Here is an 8814-nt window from a genome sequence, read left to right as displayed (position 1 = left end):
TGATGCATCTGAACGTTGACGTTGATGTGGGCGTACGTCACGTTTCTGGGCGTACGCAACTTTGATACATGAGTCCCCAGATCCTCTGGACATCAGACAGTAACAACTTGACCAAACGTCTTGTACCAGAGAGAAGGAGGCTGCACATCAACTAATGAAGTTAAATATTTCATATATGGGAAGTTCATTAATCTTCTCCATGAAAATCAAAGAGTCTGCTTATGTCCTACGTTAACACTCTGGGGTTGAGATTTAGATTTTACCAGTATTTCAATCAGTGCCATATAAAGCGTTAACACAACTTTTAAAAGGCAGCACAACACATGTTTATATTGTCATTCTTTAACCTCCATCTCCTCCAGATCCTCCAAGGCTTCCCTCGGTATCAGTGAGTCCCTCTGGTGAGGTAATGGAGGGCAGCTCAGTGACTCTGAGCTGTAGCAGTGATGCTAACCCAGAGGCTAACTACACCTGGTACAAGGACAATGAAGACTCACCAAAAGCTTCAGGACACATCTTCACCATCACCGACAGCAGACCTGAACACAGTGGAAGCCCAGAACACAAGAGGGCGCCATAACTCCACCGTACACCTGACGGTTGTAGCAGGTATTCTTTTAAAGTACTGGGAAGATTTTATGGGTTCTGGCATGGAGGAGGTCAGATGGGTTTGAGCTGCTCGTTCACAGCAAACCATGTTCAGACCTGGATGATCTGATCTCACCTGTTTCATCTTTAAGTGTCTGTGTTCACACCTGGACTCTAGATTTCTTTGTAGTTTAGACTCATGCATGAATGAGACGTTTACAAAACCCTCAGAGCTCCACATCCCTCTCAGTGGATTTAGACGTTACAGATGACAAATCCACTCACTGCTGCGTTTAAACTCATCACTGCTCATCTAATCTGTGTCTGCAGATGAAATAATGTTCAGCGGTCTTCAGCCAGTAGTTACATCAGTGGTCACTGTGGTTTCTAACGGACGGAAATGAGGCTGTTGAGACGTGGAAGCTTCCTTCCTCTTCACATGATCAATTATGAACCTGTTTGTTCTGGTCTCTGTCTGAAACTTGGTGTATTCACACATGACAACACACCAGTTTTCTATTAGCACACAACAACCACCCAAACCAAAGAAGAAAGATATGAAGTAGCGATGAATAGCTACTATTAGCTAGAAAGCTAGGAAGCTTTGTTTTTTCATAGAAACACACAAAAATACAGACAAACAGACAGAAACACAACACATTCAGACACAGTTGTTGAATTTTTCAGTCTGTTTGTCCTTTAGGTTCCATTTGCTGCTGTTCAAGTCCATGTTTATATCTGCTTCTGTTACTATTTTATTCTTATTCATGCTGGACAGTTTTTCTATTTTCATGCTTATTTAAGTGTTGTTTTTATTTTCCTTGTAACACTGAGAAAAATGACCCCAGTCAAATTCCTTGTATGTGGCCACATACCTGGCCAATAAAGGTGAGGTTTCTATCAATGTTACGTTCCACTTTAACGCTCACAAGAGAGACGTAACACTGATAGACAGTAAGAGAAAAACCCCAAGGTGTATGTGTGGCAAGTGAGTGTTTATTTACAAAGTATAAGGTTTTGCATAAAGTGGAGGTGAAGGAGGAGCTGTCAGGGGTCGAGTCAAACAAATTAAACAAGGTATAAGAAAAAGAGGCCTGGCTTACCACTATACTGGGTGTGTGAGAACAAAAGAAACCAAAAAGCCTGCCTATCTTTTCTACAAAGGGTGCTCAACAAAACTTACATTGGTGGCTTCAACCCATAAACTAGTGCAACAACAATGTCAACAAGGTGAGTGCAGTGTATAGGGTCCCCCAGCCCTAATCTAAGCTCTACCTTCCTCCCACAAACCTTTACCAAACAATAGCAGGGTCCAACAGGCCTCAGAGCAGCCAGAGCGGCCAGAGCATCCAAGGAGTTGGAGAGCTTTTAAATGGTGCTCTCTGTCTCTGATTGGCCAGCTGGAGAGTGGAGTGAGCCAATAGGATTTCAGGCTGGAGCTCCACAGGTGGCAGCCAATCTAACCCTCACCTGAGGGAGAGACGCACACAAACCTCCACTCTTGGCACATAACAACCAGTAACGGTTTGTGTTTGTACTGTCGTATGGTACCAAACCACCTGACCATGAATAAAAACAGGGGAATGTGGTGGAGGCTTCTTCTAAAATCAATAATGAGCTCTTTGGTTTCAGGAACATGGACTTTTAAAAAGAGTCTCACACCATTCACTAAAACCATTAACCACTGGGCCGTGAATACTGTCTTGATTGTTGAAGAGAGACACAAGAGTCATCAACAAACCTGATAATGTGTCCATCAGCATGTTGACTAGGACGTTCATTTGTGTATAAAATGAATAAAAGTGGTGAAAGGATGTGGCCTTGGGGGAACCAGTAAAGTGTGTCTGATAAAAAGCTGTTGACTTTCACCCTCTGAGGTCCATCAGTTAAAAAGTCAAAAAGCCAAGACACTGAGCTCCGGTCAACATTGTGTGTGTTGGTCAGAAAGTCTAAATGTGCGGTCGACTGTATTTAAAAACAGGAGAAAAATCAAGAAAAAGGAGACATGCAAAGTTATGTTAAATGATGTTATGTTGACCCTAACCCTGAAGACGTCCTAAAACCAGGCTGAGAAGGACATTGACTGTGTCATCAACACCTCTACCTGCTCTAACGGTCTATTCCAATGGATCAAGGCTGCTCTGTGTTGAGCCTCAAACTCAAACCTTTATGATGCGTTCAAAGGATTTCATAACAAGAGAAGTTAGGACTGAAAGTCATTATGGGTTTTTGGTGGTTTTTATCTTGGACACTGGGACAATGATGGAGTCTTTCCAAAGACGAGGGACCCTGAAGAGCCAGAGAGATTGTCTGAAGATAAAAGTGAAGATAGATTAGATAGATTAGATAGTTGAACAGGCGTATGGACTGAGGCAGGACAGATTTCCTGTAGCGTTGTTTGTCTGAGTCTCTTGGAGAAGGAGCTCCGTTGTCTGTCTATCGTCTGGTGGAGAGGGAGGTCAGGATTATCCATGACTGATAACAGTTTAAGTGTCCTCCTCTCCCAGCCAGTGACAGAGCCAGCCTTCCTGATCAGTTTATTCAGTGTGTTGCTGTTCCTCCAGCAGACCACAGCAGAGAAAAGGGTTCTGGCCACAACAGACGTGTAGAAGATCTCCAGCATCTTACTGCACACGTTGAAGGATCTCAGCTTCCTCAGGAAGTAGAGTCTCTGCAGGCCTTCTAGGACACAGCTGTACTGTTGGTCCTCCAGTTCAGTCTGTTACTGATGCTCACTCCCAGGTATCTGTTCTCCTCCACCACCTCCACATCCCTGCCCAGGATGCTGAGGGGCTGAGGATCTGTTTCCCTTCCTCCTGAAGTCAGTCACCATCTCTTTGGTCTTGTCCACGTTAAGCAGCAGGTGATTCAACTCCTGCACAGTTCTTCCTCAGCTACCACCAATGTTGTCTGGCCCAGGGCTGAAAAGCTTCAAGACAGTGTCCTCACTTATTTCTATGGTACCTGTGGCTGGGCATTTTACACTCTCATTTAAGATATTTAAAGAAAGTAGACGCTGGGATATTTAAGTGAGTTACACTCTAGAGTCTAACCTCTGATGTAGCAAACATGGCGGCCATGGTTTGAGTTTGACCAGACTCTTTCTAATATACTGCTCTGTGACTGATGAGTGGTCACTGCCCTCTGGTGGCCACGCACAGGACCTGCAGCTAAACAGCACACTGTAATACTAACAATACAACCAGGAAATACACTGTAAAATAAAGTACAATCAGATGCACTGTAAAAATGACGAACATGTGCAACACTGTCTACTGTACATGAGCTAAGGTGACTATCATGTACTTTAAATTTAGGCAAATCAGAATATATAGTTTCACTCAATGAGGATATATGTGACACGGACAATAGTTTGTGAATAGTGACAAAAAAAAATATTTATTGGCAGGAAGCCACTCTTCAGTTTCACCAACTCAAAATAGTTCAGCTAACGACTGAATTTATATTTCTTTATCAACCCCCAGAAATCAACCTTTTTAACAACCTCAGTTGTAACCAACCAACAATTTCACAGCATATCAAATATAAGAAATAATACTGTTCAAAGTGCAAATAAAATAGGAAAAATGGGAAATGGGAAAAAATAATAAACCAACAAAGTTCAGTAAAGTCAACAGTCCAAATTAGTCAGTGTCCTCAGTGCGTCCGTATTCAATGTAAGTATGTGTGGCAGTCCTTCAATGTATGGTTGTGTATCTGTTCATCTACCACTCATACAAAAAAAAACAACCTGCATAGAGCAGCAGTTTATTTTTTAATATATGGTTAATCTCTTTATCTCTTTTTATACATTTATCTAAATAAACAGCGCAGTATCTATTCTCTCTGTTTTTTTAAATCTTAAAGCAACAAACATGAACATTCACATTGACAATCTTTGCATGTTGCATTTTTTTTAGCTTTTCCCACCGCATGGTGTACAAATTATGAATTAAATCACATTCAAATCATGTTTGAGAATGATTAATTAAATTACTGTCTCTCAATAACTCAAAAACACACACGGCTGCGTGTTTTAGCTCATAAGATCAGCTCGTTTAACTATATAGCATTAACTAGCTACAATTTTAGCTACAATTTTCCACAAAAATACCATGAGATACATCCTCAATTCACACATGTACATTCATCGGTCTCCGGTTGGTTTTAAACATAGTCTCCAAAGCATAAAAATACATAACAAAGATACCTTTTCCATAAAATGAGTGAGCAATTAGCCATCATCGACAGCTGCTAGCATACTATGCTAAGCGCTAATGGTTACTCACCAGTTTTTCTTCTCATAAAACACGATGACACAGTGCTGTCCAGCACCCAAAAACCTCCCGGAACAATTTACTCAAAAATGAAATTGAGTTTTTATCACTTTTGATCGAGTTATCAACATTAACATGCTCTCTCTCTTTCGGCCTTAGTGCGTCTGCTCTCGTCGGCATCGGTGCAAGAGAAAAAAAACAACCCAGCAGAACAAAACACACTAGATAAGAGCAAGAGTAGTGCTCATGTGAGTGAATTCAGTTTTATTTATATAGCGCCAATAACAACACAAATTGTCTCAAGACGCTTCACAAAAACCAGCCTGAAACCTCCAGATCAGCCTGAGGGAAAAACTCCCTTTAACAGGAAGAAACCTGGAGCAGAACCAGCTCATATGGAGGAACCATCTGCTGAAGACCAGCCGGGTAGAACCAGAGAAGATAGAGAGAGAAGAAGAACAGGAGAAACAAGATAAACTAACTTCTGTCATAGATACAAACATCAAGCTGAAGGAAACATGTAGGATCTAGTACAGACCTGGGCATTTTACGGCCCTTTGGGCATTCCCGTCTGGCCCGCGGTACGTCAGCTATTGATAATATTCATTGTGACTGAACACTGGTTAGTTGTGCTTTTGCCTGGAAGACCTTCGTGACATCTCAAGGGTATAACTAACTTTGTTTTTACCAACAAATTGCAGCAACCTTGCGTCATCATTACCGTAATGGCAGCGTTTTTTCTAGAAAGCGCAACTTGAATATTGTCCATCGGGGAGTTACGGTAATTCAAATACAGCAAGCCTCTCTTTGTGGGCAGACGGACATTCAGGTCTTAAAGGGTTAAACATTTATTGAGCTTTATTGAGATACAGAAAATAATTCATGTAGCTACATGGTCCCTTCTTGGTTCACTGAAGTTTTCCAAAGAGAACAAAGTTTCCATCATTCCAATGCGTTTTATCCAAAACTACAGATCGATTGTGTTTCATTTTCCCCTTAAACCTACACCAAAACCCATAAATATAAATAAATATTTACAGAATATTCTTATGTTTCCCATTACCAGTAGCAGCTTATCAACAAATATAATTCACTGCTTTTTACAATGGGAGAAAACTAATATTGAGCAGAATTACGTTCAAGTTATCGTTTGGTTTGGCCTCCAACACAGTTCAGGTTTTTCATGTGGCCCCTGTAGAAATTAATTGCCCAGCCCTGATCTAGTAATATAACACATAGCTGATGATCTATGGGACAGTTTGTTGCGCACCCTGCTGGTGAAAACAAGGAACTACAACAACCAAAAACTCATTCAGACTGTATTGCTCAACAAAGTTAAACTGGAAATATTGGAGATTACTCTGTGTGTAACTAAAGGGTGTTACACATGTGATGTGATGATATATCTGATATTCTCTGATCCAATAAACGTGTGGATGAAGGAGGAGGAACGTAACGAGGAGGAGACAATATTTGGTTTGTGTCAGAATCATTGATGAGGGACTGGACTTGATTTGTTGGAGCTCTGTGAAGAGTTGAAGTGCAGCTCTGTTGATGGTCTTAAATGGAGACCATGTGGATGAAGCTCTCCTCTCCACCTCCCAGTAACATGGTCCAGTCAGAGTCTGCTTCAACCTCTGGATCATCAGGACACAGCTCATCCTCCTGTTTATCACCACCTCCACCTGTAGAGAGGAGGAGAAAGAAGAGAGGAGGTGAAGGAGTGTTTCCCTTCATCATCACATCCAGTAGAAAGAGCAGCAGGGACTTGAGTCCTGTTCAGAGCAGCAGTGGAGCAGCTGTGGAGCTCAGCCAGCTTCCTTTCAGCTTCATGTTAACGTGTTGGAGTGAACACACACAGACCTGCAGAGACTTTTAGCATCAAGTCTGTTTCCTCTGCACATTTCACTAAGAAACTGCTGAGAGTCCTGAACGCTTCATTACTGCACCAACACTTTAGTGATGGATTTACTGCTGCTCCATGGAAACAAAGATCAGCTGACTAAGAAACTCATGGTTACTAAATGTAACGCTGCTTCTGTGATGTGCAGGCTTCAGTCAGACTGATCTCAGAGCTGTGATCAGTTGTTGATCAGATGTGATGAATGACCACCACTGTCTCTATACATCTTGGAAGGCTGTCAGCTGGAATCCAGCTTTATTTCCTGGACACATCAACACAACAACAACAGTCGTCTTCACATCAACTCAAACACATTCAGCTTCTGGCTCATCTGATTGGCTGACTGTTGTCTCTCTCTCTGTCTTTCTGTCCAATCCTGAAGCCTGTCTCCATTCTCCTCTCACAGCTTCACTGAGAAGCTGCAGGTTTACAGGAAACACTGAATCTTTGATACTAACTGTGTTTAGAACGATATTGATGAAAGCAGCATGGACTGACTGGAACCCTCTACTCACCCCAGAGTCTCCAGTTCATAGTCTGAACTCTTCTTAAGATCAAGAAGCTGTTTCACATCTGAATCCTTCAGGTTGTTGTTAAACAGGTACAGATGTTTCAGATGGGAGGGGTTGGACTTCAGAGCTGAGACCAGAGAATCACAGCTGATCTCTGACAAACTGCAGCTCATCAACCTGAATGAAGAATAAAAGATGTGAGTTTACAAAGTTCCTGTTGAAATCATCCAGAGTTTCATCATGTGTTCAGAGCTGAAGGTTCAGAATGAACAAGTTTAAAACCTGGAAACTCCAAACAGGTGAATCCAACAGGAAGCAGCTTCAAACAGTCAAATAGAAGAAGAGAAGAAGAACTCTCATTAATATTAATGACAACATGCTGCTGCTTCAATGAAGACGTGGCTCCATCTCTACAAGCACAACTAAAAACCCTCAGACATTTATTTCACTTTCTACTCAAAGTTCAGAGAAATGTTGACTAATGATGGTCCAGACTCTAAGAGAAGTTCAGGTGATGATGGAGACATTTAAATGAGGACTAAACATGACGCTTCATTTCATTATTCATCTTTACATTTAATTAGTTGTCAAACCTGACTGGAACATTTTCATTACTGTCCATGGACATAGTTCAACAAGCTGCTGCCATATTGACTATTACTGCTGATAATATATTACATTGATGATAGACTTTAAAATGAGAGAAACCAGAGAAAAGAAGAAAGTCTTTAGAAAGTGGAAGCAGCAGATGTTTGTTACTGCTCCCTGATCAATGACTCCAACAACCAATCAGCTGATTGATCAGCTCCATCTTTCATCAGCAGCAAAATGAAATATTGAATATTTCAGCTTCTAGACCATCACATGGTTCATCCAAGTGTTGGAGCAAACAGAGACTGAATATTAGTTACTGCCTCATAAATAAAAGAAAACTGATTGAATCAGAGCTGACTGACCTCAGAGTCTCCAGTCTACAGTCTGGACTCTCCAGAAAACCACACAGCTGCTTCACTCCTGAATCCTTCAGGTTGTTGTATCTCAGGTCCAGATGTTTCAGATGGGAGGGGTTGGACTTCAGAGCTGAGACCAGAGAATCACAGCTGATCTCTGACAAACTGCAGCTCATCAAGCTGAATAAAGAATAAAAGATGAAATGATTGATGATCAGTCAGATGTGTTGAGGTTTGAAATGTGTCCTGATCAATGAGCTGTTCTCTAAAATGAGTAGAGAGACTTTGTCCTTGTGTTATTGTGGATCTTCATCATGTCAGCCTTCTACAGACATCATCCAAACGTCAGCACAACATTCAGACAACTATTGATGTCAACACAGATCAATAAGATGCTGCTGACCTCATTACAGGATCAATATCAATGATCAGACATTATCAGTCAAGTCACTTTGAAATAAACACAAAGCAAAGAAATCTTTGGACTTGATCAAGAAAACTTTGTCAGTTGAAACAAATGTGAGATGAGAGGATCTTCTGGATCCAGATGTGACTCTTCAGCTCTAATCACAAACATTCATTGA

Source organism: Mugil cephalus, chromosome 24 (assembly GCF_022458985.1).
Source record: "Mugil cephalus isolate CIBA_MC_2020 chromosome 24, CIBA_Mcephalus_1.1, whole genome shotgun sequence".
Classification (NCBI taxonomy): domain Eukaryota; kingdom Metazoa; phylum Chordata; class Actinopteri; order Mugiliformes; family Mugilidae; genus Mugil; species Mugil cephalus.
The sequence above is the reverse complement of the archived record's forward strand: the minus strand, read 5'-3'. Positions refer to the sequence as shown.